This window comes from Dermacentor silvarum, chromosome 5 (assembly GCF_013339745.2).
Source record: "Dermacentor silvarum isolate Dsil-2018 chromosome 5, BIME_Dsil_1.4, whole genome shotgun sequence".
Lineage (NCBI taxonomy): Eukaryota > Metazoa > Arthropoda > Arachnida > Ixodida > Ixodidae > Dermacentor > Dermacentor silvarum.
Genome location: NC_051158.1, coordinates 19,160,005 through 19,175,355, shown reverse-complemented (window position 1 = coordinate 19,175,355; position 15,351 = coordinate 19,160,005).

Sequence of the window (15,351 nt, the reverse complement as noted above, 5' to 3'; positions counted from 1 at the left end):
TAACTAGTCTAAATTTCACTACTTGCAATCCGTTTCATTATTTATACTTTTGTGATCGCCTGATTACTTCTCTCAGCGATAAATTCGGTGGGAATTTAATTCTTATGGGATCGATTCATTCATTTATTTATTTGTTACGTACACCGCTTTTAGTGCAGAGTGATTGCAATGAAAAAAGTAAAAGAAAGACACTAAAAGTTAAGCGATTTTTGTTTTTAAGACGTTACGTTATTTAGATGAATTGTCAGCAGTTAGGCGAGAAACGACGTTCTACTCTCTTATCGCTCAAACAAAAAAAGTGTTATCGTGTGACGTGTCGTGTCCTCTGAACGAATTGGAACGATTTTTTAAATTCAATTTTTATTTACATGGTCCCGGCTTCATGGCATGTATAGCATGGTTACTTAATATATTTTTGTCAATGACTGGCGATAACAAACGACACGAAAAAAAAAAAAAAATTCAACCGGGTGTCCTTTCATTGGTTTTTGAGTTTTTGCTATAATAATCAATTTTCCTTTTGATCGTGCTAAGGCGTCCTTTTAAAATTATTCATACATCGAATCGCTCTGTTGTGAATATTTTAGATTTTATTAGCAAGCGCGTTTATAATGTGAACCCTAGCAAATTCGTGCGAAAAGTACGACTATATACGCTCCATCTCTCCTCCCGCCCCCCGCTATATATAATAAAGTAATAATGAATAAAAAATGAATAAATATAAAGGAAAAGACAGAAAGACAAACAACACATGTGATGTCTATAGGGAAACACGATTTTTTTTTCTCGCTTAACTTTGACAACACTTGCATTCTCAGAAGCGCGTACTGCGCATTTTCGCTGTGGCTGGTGCGTTGACCAAAAACATAGGAGGGTAACCAACCCTGGATCACTACTATAGCAACAAGGGTTGGTGAAGGTCTAGTGGAGATCTTCAAACGTTAGTGACGCCGCAAGGGAGGTGTCCCGAGCACGTCAGCCGTTTTCAGCGGCGTCTAATTAAGCAACTATAGCCTCGGCGGCTGCGCTTAAAAGCCGGCGAACATATTAGCGGCGCTCGTGCCATCTCAGAGCTAAACGCAGAGCGTCTGCTCTTTCCTTGCTGCGTGCAGACGACGCAGTTTTCAGCTCCTTTACCTTCGTGCACGCTGCTCGAAAGAAATGAGGCGTTCGCCGCGAGCTTTTTCAGTGTGTACGCCTCTTATTACAGAAACGAGGCTGTTATGTGAAGCATACGCAACAGGCGCGAGCACTCGAAAGCCGGCTATCATTAGGCCTTTCGCGTCTCACGAAGTGCGCTCCGCAAGGCTTCTTCGTTGCAGACGGCGTCAGTCGCTTTCATTCTACGTCTGTTAGTATAACGCCGCAAGTCTCGCGCCTTATATACTTATGTGCTATAGATGCTTGTGTATGTGTGTGCATTGGTGGAACGCGCTGTTAGGAGTGGCAGCGAGACCCGAAAGCTTATTCTTGTTTGTCTTGCTGGTTCATCGGGCCTCTAATGGACTCGCCATCGACTTTCCAGCGCCCGTCCGGCTCGCTCTATAAAGCGTTAGGCCTAAGTGATACGAAGGCGCAGACGAACGTCAGCGCTCTCTTCCGAGAGCGAGAAAAACTGGCATAATCCACAGGAATGTGCAGGAGTTGGGGAGCGTTATGAGGGATGGATTTTCACTCCATTGAGGGACGTATACTCCCCCCCCCCCCCCCCCCCTTTGTTTTGTCATTTTTCTCCTTTTTTTGTTTAATGACTTCGCTCGGATGCGATCTCCGGCGCTTTGAGAGGTGCACACGAGCGCACCTCTGCGCAACTGTTCTGCGCAGTGCCTGTCAGACTTGCTTCCATGACCGGCGCCGTGAATACGAGCAGAATTACCCGAACACTTTGTGGTTTCTGCAGCGTTGACGAGTGGTCAACGCTGCAATCAATCAATCAATCAATCAATCAATCAATCAATCAATCAATCAATCAATCAATCAATCAATCAATCAATCAATCAATGTTTATTTAACGAGCCCAGGAACAGCCCTAAGGCCTGAGTGCTGGCGCACGTTTATACATTAAAAAACAAAAACACGTAAACGGCACGGGAATACAATTAAAACAAAACAACGAATGAAAATAACAATTGGGAAAAGAATAGCGTACCTAACTATAACCACGCGCAAGGTAAAAAAATTGGTCTCCAATCCACGCGGTGAAGGCGATTGGACAGCGAAGCTGTAAACGACAACTAGAACGATTGCCCATTGCCACGTAGCTTGAAATTGTTCACATCTCCGGAGACATTCACATGCACCTAATTATTAGCCTAAGACATTTCGACGGCGTGCGACTTGGCTTGCGCCGCTACTTCGTGCACCTATAGAGAGTGGACCAGAGAGAAGAGAAATGCACTTATGCACACTTTCGCCGCCCGAATGAGCAGTCGTACCCTTCTACATGTCATGAGATACTTTTTAGCCTTACCTATACGAAAATTAGCGTTGTATTACGTGGCGGAGCAACCTCTTGTGAAGTTTGCTCTACAAACAACCTGTTGAACAACTTACAACGGCTCTCCGTGGCGGAATATAGTTAAGATCATGTTTCTGCCGAAAACTCTACATCCGCACTCTTGTCGACCGCATTTGCATATATAGCAATAGGATTTTTTTATTCTTTTTTTTTTCACTTTGGCTGCAAACTACTTCGCGAGGGGTGGATAATGGCGTGGCGTCTTTTTGCTGCGTCAGAGTTTGGCAGTAATAAGCTAACATGTGCAGCATATAATACAGGTACGGCTGAAAAGAATGAATGAACGCTCAAACAAGCCATTTATTTGGTTACGATGGCTAACTCGTGATATTGAGGAAATGCCAGCGGCGAAAAACAAAGTAATAATAATAATAATAATAATAATAATAATAATAATAATAATAATAATAATAATAATAATAATAATAATAATAATAATAATAATGAGGGGGCAGGGAGGTTGGATGAACGTCAAGGTAACTCTCTGTCTCGGAAGATTGTTGCAGTGCATTGGATAACGCGAACATTGGTCGTCACGATTTCTTGTTTGTTCACCTATTGCCAAGCTGTCGCTGCACGGAATTAGCTGTCTCGTGGGACTGTGTATGGTTCTTAAGAATGCGACGAGACGCGTTGCTCTTTGACGTGGTGTTGATGGCGCACGCTTTTATAGCACGGCCGTGATGACGTTGCCGAGCGCTCCTGTTTCAGCCACGGAGGAATCCATCTTACTTAGGCTGCCTGCGAGGCTCGGCTTTCCCGTAAGATTACACCTACCTCCCCGATTTCTTTGTTTTTGTTGTAATTTCCGTTCTAGTTATGACTGTCGCATTCTCGGTGTGGGTCTTTGCTATTTAGTGAAAATGTATTCATCGGCGATGCATAGCGGAACTGCATGTATCGTAGGGTTCTTTTTTTTTATGTGCCGTGGTGAGGATGGTAAGATTCTGCTGAAAGACGTAGAGGGCGATGGCTCTTCGCTGAGTCGCGCAATTTTCCCCGTCTTCCTGGTGATTATCTCAGTAAGGAATGCTCTCTCGTCGGTAGATGATGCTGGCCGAGCCTAAAGGGATATTTATCACTGGAAGCATCGGAAACACGTGGTCACCAAGGGTAAGAACAGAACAACCGAAAGAGGTAGAGATGGAAAGTGGAAAGTAGAGCTTGTCGTTGGCATGGATATCGAGCGAAGTAAGTAAACGCCTGTTGTTTTGGATATTGACAGAAGTTCACTTGCGCATGGCTTTCGTCTATCCTTCATTCGAAGAAATGGTTCCTGTATCGAATTGCGCGTCCTATTTCTGTTCCTGTCGTTTGCATAATATAGGCGTTAAAGGAGACGAAATAGTATAGGCAGGGCAGCGCGAAAAAAAAAAAAAAAAAGAGTATACAAGCATTTTAGCTGCACCAAATTTTTAGAAATTGCCTGTGGCAGGTAGCACAATTATAATCCTTGATCTAAACTACTCGACGAGGCGGCCATTGATTCCACGAGAAATCAAAACGCCTAATTGAATATTTACCATAATTAGTCTAATTACCTTTTTCATTATTTATTTTACGGCACATCTTTTAATCTACGAATTATAGCCGCTGAGTTCGCAAGGCGTATCCACTTGGAACGAATTCTCAGGACTGAACCAGTTTCGAGATATTAATTTTCAGTGTCTGACGAAATGCATGGACGTTCCAGTTAACTGTTTGAGGAAAACGCTGTTTTATGCATTGAAGCACAAAGTTAACTGGAACGCCCATGCATTTCGTTGGACACTTTGAAAATTAATATCTCGAAACTGGTTCAGCCCTGAGAATTCGTTCCAAGTGTATACGCCTTGCGAACTCAGCGGCTATAATTCGTATATTAAAAGATGTGCCGTAAAATAAATAATTAAAAAGGTAATTAGCCTAATTATGGTAAATATTCAATTAGGCGTTTTGATTTCTTGTGGAAGTAATGGCCGCCTCATCGAGTAATTTAGATCAAGGATTATAATTTTGCTATCTGCCACAGGCCATTTAAAAAAATTTGGTGCAGCTAAAATGAAACACCTTGTATACATAAAAAAGAGGCACACGTAGAACAGGACGGGCCTAGACTTCCAACTATAGTTGGAAGCCTGCGCGGCCTATACTTACGAAATAAACGAACTGGCACAAACCAAGATTGAAAACAATCTCCCCAGGGAGTTATCTGGATGATGCGTAAGCATTTCGTAGGCCTATCAAGAAATTGATAGGCACAAACGGAGTCTGTCGTGGCAATTATAGTATTTCCTATAATACGGAGCGACGAGGACGGTGCATAGTTTTGCAGACTGGTTGCTTCTCTTAGATTGGGGTGGACCGGGAACGGACAAGAAACTGTAGCCGAAGGAGCTAACGTTTTTCTTCTATATACGAATGATTCCCTGGGGCCGAATCTGCAAAGCTTTGCATTATTAAGTACTGTTCGAAATTGACCGTGGCCGCCTCTGGTTATAACATGTCCAACACGGCGACGAGGTGCCATCCGCGCCTACGAACAATTCTAGCGCAAGAACCTTTTTTTGTCGATACTGGCCCAAAGGGTATGTCACATGGTGTGTGCGTGCGTGGTAATTAAGTAGATACTTCGTATATTACAGACTGCGGCGTGAGTCAGTTTTCCACAAATGGTGCGCCTCATTACTGATGATGGTATACCATTAGTGCGAGGCCATCTCTTAATGGAAAACATGATGTGCATTAAATTACTAACACAGAATTGGGAGTTTTAAATTTTACGTATCCAAAGTTGGGGGACGCAAACCGCCGGGCGTGCAGAAGAACGCAAGAAGGTACACAAAGGAACCCCAAATCTGCTCAAGAGAACGCACGCAGGCTGTTGAGCCTTTGGCTACCCAAAGCCGTAAGAAACTCCGTAATGTTTACACCGCGCAAAGCTTTTCGTTTGGACACATTTAGAGGCGGGTCCTCCGTGCGCTTTGTTATAAGCCATGTCGACGTTCTGTAATTTGCATAATATAATACATAATCGAACACTTGCCGAAATAAGCATCGTGTGGTTAGGAAAGAAAGTTGGCATATCGTACGTTTGCAATTGATGATAGGTTGGAAGTAAGATATTTTCAAGAAAAGACGAGCATGCAGACGAAATCTTCCCTTGCCTGCCGTATGCGCTCCAACCCATTTTTATTCTTCTGTAAATTTCCTTTTGCGGGGAATATAAGGGCGGCTAAACTAACGTCTTGAACTAAGTACACTGAACACGTTGCCCGGTATATGGATGGTGCTTCCCTAGGTATTCCGGACCATCTGACTCCTGACTCCTAGCCGTCAGCATTATCACGCCGCGAGTCCTAATTTACTTACAGCACCTCAGTGACACAGGGTGCAATGCAGCACCTGTAGAAAACGAGAACCGTTGACCGTGCGTGTACTCTTCCTCGCTATCTCAAAATTCGCACAGTCATAAGTGCGAGAGGAGTATTCCCGCTAGGAGGCCTTGAAGAGAGACTGCATCCGCCTCTCGCCGCTGTGGTTTCGAATTAAAAAAAATTTTTTTTTCTCACGTAGACGTCCGTGCTTCTAGGTGACACGACACCAGCTGCGCGTATAGGCGCAGAACGTGGTCCAACCTGCGGCAATCGCCGAGCCCATTCCACAGCGCTGCAGCGAGCGACTTCACTGGCCCGCTGTATTCGGGATTGTAACCCAGCGCGTAGAAGAAATCTCAGGTTGTCATAGAAATAAAGAGGGGGAACGAAGCGGAGTTTCGGATGTCATCTCGACGAAGGCTAGACTAAGAATTTAAAGACAAGAAGAAAAGAAACAAGATAGGAGGCGTGCAAGCGAGACGCCGCTTGAACGGAGCGAGAGATTTCGCAATCCTTCCTTTAGTTCGATGCCTAGAGAGAAAGAGGGGGGGATCTCACTCGAGTGTGCCGTGCAACCAATGTTCAGTGGAGGGCTTAGATTGGAGAAGGGATGGGGCCGTTACCGAGGCAGTCTTCCGAAGGGGAGGGGGGGGGGGGGGCATGTTTCTGAGCCTAAACTGTGTACAGGATATGCTCATCTGCAGTGCGGCGTTCTGGTCCGTTGCCTCTGCAGAGGGTTCTTTGTTGCTTTCCCGCCACCAGAGAGCGAATGTTCGGAGGCGACCATCGAATACGAATGGAAAGGGTTGCCTCAGCCGTGCTTCGATACGTTTTTTCGTGTTGCTTTGGCATCCGGGATGCTTGTCCTTCGCGGTGCTTTGCGGCTTCGTTTCGTTATCGTCATAACTTCATTCTCTTTGGTAGTAAGCTCGCTGACCGTTTGTCGCTGCCTTTCTGTTCTAATGAATGGCGGCGCTGTCTGTCGCAAGGAGGTCGAGAGTGCCCCGCATTCTGTCTTCACCTACTACAACAACAACAATTTCACGCTATGCTAGTTCCTGCAATCACCTGTAAACGTCATTTTCTCGACGTATGACGTATACGATTCGCCAGACGTGAACGTAAGCAAGTCCGATGCATTTTCATATCATCGGGCAGGGACGCATCTGCAAGGGATACGGAAAGAGGAAAACAAGAGAGCTATGGTTTACGAAAAGGTGGGTATTTCGGGGTAAGGTTCTCGCCCATAGTCTTCCACAGCGGCCACAGGCTGGTGTTTTCGTGGCCGGGTTTTCACTGCCGGCCTTCCGAACGAACGTTTCGCCGGAACGCAAAAAAAAAAAAAAAAAAAAAAATCAGGTTTACCTTCCCCTCGCGAGAAACCGCTACGAAAGCCGTTACTCGGCCGGCCGTATATGGCCGCCGCCTCACGAAGTATCATTTGTCTCTGTGACGCCTGAGGTTTGGTTTCTCCTTTGGTTTGCATTTTACGTTCACGGAGCCGCACTGCTGTCTTTCTAAAAGCGTGCAACGTTGTGGCTCCTGTGAGTCGCACTTTGCCGGACGGCTTCAGTGCGCGCAAGGAAGTAGTGCACGTGTTTTGACCTCACTGAAGGCAACAGCAGCACTCTTCCTGTCGTCGAGCTCGCTGGTTGCGATCTGCAAATTTGGCGCAGAAAGCTTGGCGCCGAGTTAGCTCTTTTTACTTTGACTGGATCGCTGGTCATCCGTTCTGCACATCAAAGGCCTTGTAGCGTCTTAATTCTTGTTCTAGCTACAATATCGTCCCCCCCTGCTTGTTCTTTAATCCATGCCACTCGCTTTCTGGCTCTTGAAGTTAGACTGGTGACGTGTACACCAACCAACTAGGTTTATTAGCTGTCAAAGCTTGTTTCACATCACCCGTACACAATGTGCACGATGTCTGGAAAGCTGACAAAAAGCCTGCATCATTGGCTTGATTTGTTCTGTGCCCCCTAAGAAAACCATTCACAGTAAATAGATAGAAGTCAATATATACGTCTTTTTCCTGAGCAGAGGCGTTAAAAAGCGCGACATCAACATTTCTTTCATCACAAGATTGGTGATAGAAGCGAGTTTACTGGGGAGATCGTCATAGTGTGCGTGGTAATTTTTGGCGTTGCTTACCTTTTAAAATACGGCATCTTGGTTTAGACGATAGAAAGCTTCATTTATGATTCCAAATAATGCTACGCTCTATATGGTGATTCCGCTCTTGAGAGTTTCTGCCGCAATGTCTTTCTCTTCCATGCCAGCATACGTCCCTGGTTCTTTCCAAGCTGATCTCTGAGCCGTTATGTTGGTAATGTACGAAAAAAGAATTTTAATTGAAGGTCATTTTAATGGAATACTGACATGATATTTACGACTTTTCATTTCCTGCCTCATATGAATTTTCGGGACCTTTAAACCCCCGAAAAAAGGTCATTGGCAAACTTCTGAGCGCCCTTAACAATTAAATATAATAGCTTTTCTGCAGCCAGTTTCAGTTTCGTTTCCCAGGAGGTGACGGTGTCGTTACGCAGAAGGTGGTCACGTGGAATATCCCGGCGACGTTTTGGCACGGGCTCGCTGCCACTCGTTGTGTGACCCGGTGTCAGCAGCACAGACTGCACAGTCCTAGTGTCAGCAGCACATCGAGCGACGGCAGGCGTGCCACTGCAGAGAGCGCGAGCAAACTTCAGTTGCAAGTGTGGTGCGCTCCCTTAATCGTAGTCGCGCTGTTTGCCATACTATGCCCCTCTGTTTGCCATAATAAGCCCGACTGACCACCATTTAGAAGTGTGTTTCGATGGCCTACTTCCTCGTTACCACCTTCTGCGCCGTCACGCCACGACACAGGAACGTCCTGGGAAAACGAAAATGAGACTGGCTGTAGAAAATGTATTATATTAAATTATTCGGGTCGCTCTGAGGCCTGCCAGTATGTGTTCGAGGGTTTACAAGTCTCAGACCTTTATCAAACGCAAAAAAAAAAGAATACTCGTAAATATTTTATCAATATTCCTTTAACGCTGTCGCGGCGTTCCATGCTTACCGATCGCAGTTGCAGATGACTTGGGAACGGATGTATGCGCCGCGAAGGAAGTCGCTGTGCTGGGTAATGCGCTTTCCATGCCGCCATGCCTACCGTTGTCTGTAGCAGGCGACGAGGTCGCGCATGCGCGAGCTGCATGGCGACGGAACACGCTGCTTCTTGGTTGGGCTCCCGACAGGTTGCCTAATACTGCACAATATTTTTCGAGACACGGGTAGCGCGTATACGCCGTTCTTTGTCGCTGGAAGCCGCTTACGCGTCTCCGCACGTTTTACTGCCTCCGTCCTGCGTAATGAAAGGAAAACACCCCCGGTGAAAAGGGAACGACAGGGAAAGTTGCGTGCACGAATGTGGAGCTTGTGTCGTCACCGTTCTCTCGCTCGCTCCCTTTGCCGTGCTTGAGGACACCACGTCTGTGTCCCCTTTTCGCTTTTCAAGCTTCCACTGCATTGCCCATGCGTGGATGGTGCGGCCCGGCCCTTTCGGTGTCTGACTGGCTTAGGTATACAATGTGGCTACACGGAGCTGAGCGCTTGTTGTTCGTGGTCCCGTCGTCGTTGCGACACTCGCGACTGCCGGGACTGTCGTTGACGAGGCCTGCTCGGAAGTTTACGGTTTGACTTTGAACGTGTGCCACTATACCCTAGTCTTCTACATGACGTGTTTTCGGTGGAGACGCTTGAAGCGAGTGATTTGAACCACCCGCTATACACACACCCAAGGAAACATCCGGCGAACGTGCGAGGTTGCCGCCATTGCCTGATTTCGAAATGCTGTGGGGGTTTAACTCACGAAACTGCGCAGTGAGTCGGAAATCGAAGCCGCGACCGTTTGCGTAGCAGCGTAACGCTGTGGCCACGGAGCCACGACGGCGGGTTTGCACGATTTATTCTCGACCTCTGTTTCTTCGGCATTCACAAGCGCGTCTCGCTTCGACGCTACTCTATACAACACGAAAAGACATCGCCGGACATGGACAGAAGTAGTCAGACGGCGTTCGAATAACGCTTATCAGAGATGCCTGCGACTTTTGGGAAACGCCACTGGAGCACAATGACGCATACCCGGCCGCGAAAGTGCTGCTCGATAATCGCACAGGGTTATTAGCGATGCGCAGTTCATTCGAGGAACGGCGCTCTGATTTGCAGAGTCGAGCAACAATGTGTGTCGAGTCATGTTTCTGAACATGGGTATTTTTTTCACGTCTACTTTTATGAAAAAAAAAAAAAAAAAAACATTCCGAAAGTTGTGTCCGTAGCGCGGAATCGAACCAGAGACCCCTCGCTTACGAACGCGCGGCGCTAACCACTACGCCACGAAGCGCACATGGACACACGCACCACGATGACAATAAATACCCAACATTAACGAAAGACTGCGCGTTTCTAACGCGTTTGTGCTAGCGCGTTACGGCCCGTGTAAAAAGCTGGTGTAAGACGCTGTGGCCTCTCCGCCTTAACCCCCGTATTAATAAACGCTCCTCGACTTGAACTTGACTTGCCACCGCCTTGGGCAGCGCGTTCGAAACGCGTTGAAGGCAGTGGCAAGTCAAGTTCAAGTCGAGGAGCGTTTATGAATACGGGGGTTATACTGTCTCAGCAGTCATGTGATGGCGTCGGCAAACGCGGTGCACGTTCCGGCATGTGTAAACGGCTGCGTAAGACGCTGTGGCCTCTCCCCCTTACTAGAGAGTACTGCACGTTTCTAACGCGTTCTTTTTTGATGCGAGAGCGTCAAATGGTCAATTGAGCGACGAAGCCGGCCAGCGTCTGTCGTCTGGAGCAGCGAAACGGGACCTAAATTTTCATTGGCTGCGACGCCACGTCACGAGCGCGCCTCGGCGCAGCAGAACGGGCGAAGGACCCACTTGCTGCGCACCAGGTGTTGCGTGAGGGGAGAGGTCATCGCCACGACGCCACGACGCCACGTCACCCTCGCTCTCAGTTTTGGAAGCCTGTGCTATCCGCGCGTTCCTTGTCCGCGCAAGCTCTCGCCTGCGTTCTAACAGCACCTCGGTAAGGCCAAATCAAAACGCTCTAAACGTTTCAACGCGCTCGCATGCCCGCGAGGAGTTTATAACTCGAAGGACCGCTCAGCGGCGTTCAATTGTACATTAATGCTTTCGCATTAACAACTGATAAGAAGGGATTTAGGTGCCCTCGGATTTATTTCTGGGTCTTGGGGGTTGTTTTTATTTCCTTTTTTCTTGAAAGCCAGCCCTGTGTCACCGTAATCCCTCATCAGATTTCGCCATTTAAGCCGCACCGTGGCGATTTATTTATTTATTTTATTTTTTTTTCTTTCTGTTTGCACTCAGGTGGCCCAGTCTTCGTTGGTTTCGCAATTTCTAGTAGCAAGCACTATCGTGCAATCTTCATTGTACACGTGGTTGGTTTCATGTCGACCGCGTTGGCTGTATAGGATTTCCCAACGCAATCGGCGTTCTGGTCGCCCGCAGGGAGTACTTTTGCATTCTTTTTAGTAGGAGTTGTGGTTTAGAGAAGCGGTATCCATTTCGTATTTTTCTATTGCAGCACCGCAGAGGGCCACACTTCTCCCGCCCTGCCTGCGCAGCCGGCCAAGCCATCAGGGTGCTTTGATGGCTTGGCCGGCTGCGCATTTTCAACTGCCGTTGTGACTCGCGTTCCCAGCGCTGCCCACGTGTTTTGCCTCTGGCGCATTGCATTTGATAGTTTTTCTTTTCATACCGAAACATGACCACGGGCCGCAGTTCATGGCGACATCGTGATATGTTCCGATTGACTGTGGTTCAACCGCTTTGGTAGTGGTTTGACTGTTTTATCATATATATATATATATATATATATATATATATATATATATATATACACGTACACACACGGCAATTTTCGCTCGCGGCACGCCGGCTACGGCGCTGAAGCCGACACCGGGTTTTCTGCGACACGGGGCCCTTAACGCTATCGCGTTAATAGAGTGTTTTAGTTGAGCGTCTTTACGGTCCGCTCCGCTGCGAGTTGCCCCGCTATGCCACAGCGGAGCGGCGGGCGATTTTCACGGTTTAGTTATGCGTGTAGCGTAGCGGAGCGGACTTTTCGTAGTTGCAGCGGACCTTTCGTAGTTGCAGCGCCCTCTGGCCAAATTCAGCGTAGTGAAACAAAATAAAAAACGTTTTGTCACTTTTACAAAGTAAGACGAATATATATAACTGATTTGTTCATTAAGTATCTAGACGGGTGCTTGTAATGCGTTAGCGCCCCATTTTATCCGTGGAAAATGAAGCGTCGACTTGTTGAACGCCACGTGATAGCCAGCGAGGTTGCATTTCGAATCCAATCCAATTCTCTCTGACGCCAATGCGCTGGCGACGTTTTTGTTAGCTGTGCTGTTCACTTTATTTCCTTAAATAACCAGTTGGAGGTGTATTACACAAGTTATTCGCGCTCGCACGAGTGGTGCCTCGATGCAAGGCGCTTCGATGCACGCGCGAGAGAGGGCGCGTGCATCGCCCACCCTCGCTAGCGAAAGACGGCAGCAACGCTCCCCGCTCCGCTTAGGCAGCTTGTAAGCGGACCGTGACTCTCGCTCCGCTAGCCCGCTTGCGGCTAAGCGGAGAGCGCATGCGCATGCGTGCTTCCGCTCCGCTCAGCACCTAAGCGGAGCGTAAAAACGCTAAACTAAAACTGTCTAATGCCTTTGTCGTTGATCAGGTTTAAGCAACAAGCTTAAAGGCATTCAATGAGCCGTGGTTGTGCGAACCACTGTGTCGACACCTGAGGAGGGAACAGTGCTTCTTTATCCATTCTTGTTCCCCTTCCATTTGCACGGATAAAGTATCCACAAGCGGCTGCATCTCTGTCCGTTCCGAAGATCGCGGCATGGTGCTCGATTCGTTGCGCGCTCTTACTGTGCGGTGATCGCAGTCTGTGCGCTTTGCGCCTTCTTTATCCACTGAGCCGATTGTTTCGCTTTAAGCGTTGTTAAATTTTCGGGCCTTCGAGGATTTACGGCGACGCTCCTTAAGCCCCCTCCCTCCCTCCGCTTCTGGCATGCTGCACAGCCTTCATTCGGCGTTCTCTTGAGGTATAGAGAGGGATTAGATAGCGATTGCGTCGCCGATACGACCGACCTGCTCAACCAATCCGATGCGTCCGGCTTTTCTTTCAAAGCCTCCACTCCTGGCGTTTCCTCTTTCTCAATCGCTCAGGCCAGGAGGAAAAAGAAAAGAAGGAAATCGTCTCGAATGTTTTAATCCGGCTTGGAGCAGGGCCAGTCAAGGACGCCGCCCAGTGGCGTATTGCGCTGTGTATGGTACTTTCAACCCGCCGCGTTTCGCTCAATTTCTTTTATTTCTTTTTTATTTATATCCATGGCTACATAGTTTGATGCTGCCTCCCCTGCACCTACATGAAATCTGCGTCCCGTATCTCCGAGTTAGAGAAGAGCGCAGTGTTAAATAAAATATATGTTCGCGACCTTATCGAGCGAATCATCTCGGGGGTTGTGTTGTGAAGTGTGGTTTCTTTGATACCGCGTGCAAATACTTGTGCGGCGCTAGGACAGAAAGCTGACCGGAACACCATGGCCTACTGTAGTGGTTTGTTGTTGAGCCGGGGGGCGGCAAGAAATGCTACGGCGGACATAGTGTGGCGCAACGTTGAATACATGGTGAGCGCAGTGTTGCCCAGCTGTGAACGTCTAGTCAATTACAGAAGACTCGGGGACAGAAGGGAGGCCGAAGCGCTTCGTTCCGTGTCGCTCGCGTCTGGCGGGAAAGTTTACCCGTCGGGTGTGCCAGTGGTTGTCACTCACGGCATCTCCCACGGAAGCACTTTGGCGGCTCCACACAAAGTGGAGTGTAAGCCAGAAAGCATAAGCTTTACCGCAAGCTGACCGTGAAATGGATAATGAAGGCTTACAGCCACTTTTAGGGTACGCTTATCTTTCAAGTATTGCTTGAATTAGGTCTTTCGCGAATTATCCTGAAGCTACAGGAGCGCTTTTAAGTTGTCAGGCACTGCGATAATACAGAAAATTGTGTGACTCACCTTTTTTTTTTCTTATTAATAATTGAGCGAAAATGGGAAAGAATAGGCATCCTTAAGGTCGGCTATTGCGAAGTCCCAAAGACTACTTACGAAAGAAGAAAAGGAAAAAGAGAAAACGAGATGAAAACTACACACAACGTGCACTAAACACAAGTCACAGGCACACAAGTAGGGCCACCGCAGCCACCAACACCGGTAACACAGTCTCGGCTATTGGATCGGTCAACACGCCACATTGGGAGAATATCGCACAAATCTTGTCAGATATAAGTGACACTCAAACGCAAGTGGAAAGCATAAGTCGCAACTGGTATTGAAGGATTCAAACTTGCGCATAAACTCAATAAGAGGAATACATAACACTGCACTGTCACTAAAAGAACACGGAACTGGCAGTCCAAAAAATTGATGACTGACCTTTGCGTTGGAGTCGCTATGGCAGAGCAATGGCCGGCGAATATTTCCCGGATTAACAAACACTGCTTAGAGCAACACGACAGCAACAACCCGTTACTACGCATTACGTATGCGCGTTACGGATAACAGAAAGAAACCAATGATACGCACACGGCGCTAACTCGCAACAAATTTTATTGCCGAAACCAATGGCCGTCTTAATATATACACGGAATAAGGCAACTACTGCGCATGTATCGGAAGTACTGCGCATGTCTCGAGATGGACTATACTCTACATGTCTGTTGCCTCTCAGGAGCGGAGATTCTTTAGCTCACAGCGTGATTGAAGTCACACCGGCGCGTTTGTCCTATTCTGAACATTGCGAGCTTCTATGATAAATCGCCTCAATTCTTTCTTGCTCTTTTGCGATTACTGTGCAATCATGGACCTCGCGTGCACTCTTTTCAATGTATGACTAGTGATCATCTTGTTTCTTTCTTTCTCTCTCTCTCTTTACATTGTTGGGGCGCAGTCACAGCCTATCATTTATGCATTGCCCTCACTGTCCAGCGTAAAATTGTCTGTTGTTGTCTGAACGCGCTGCATACGTATTCTGTATAATAGTGGCACATCAACAGACCCAAATGGAAAACTTAACACCGCACCGTCATCATCAACTTTGACGGCCTCGTCTGTTTGTCGTTCATAGGAAGTGCTAATTAATCTGGGGACAACAGTCGTGAATAGCTACGTCAACTTACATTGCGAAACAGAAAGCAGCGAGAGGACACGCTCGCACTCTGCGCGCGGGAACTTGTTGCATCGACGGGCTTTCTGGCCCGGCGTTAATTAGCGCTGCTGAAATGCTGGCTAAAAGCCTTTCATTTAGCTTCGTGCGTACGAAAAAGTGAAATTTTATGACTGAGAGAAAGAACGCGAAGAAGAAAAGACGTTTCTCCTGACGTGTTCGCATTTTACGCCGGTCCTTTGAGG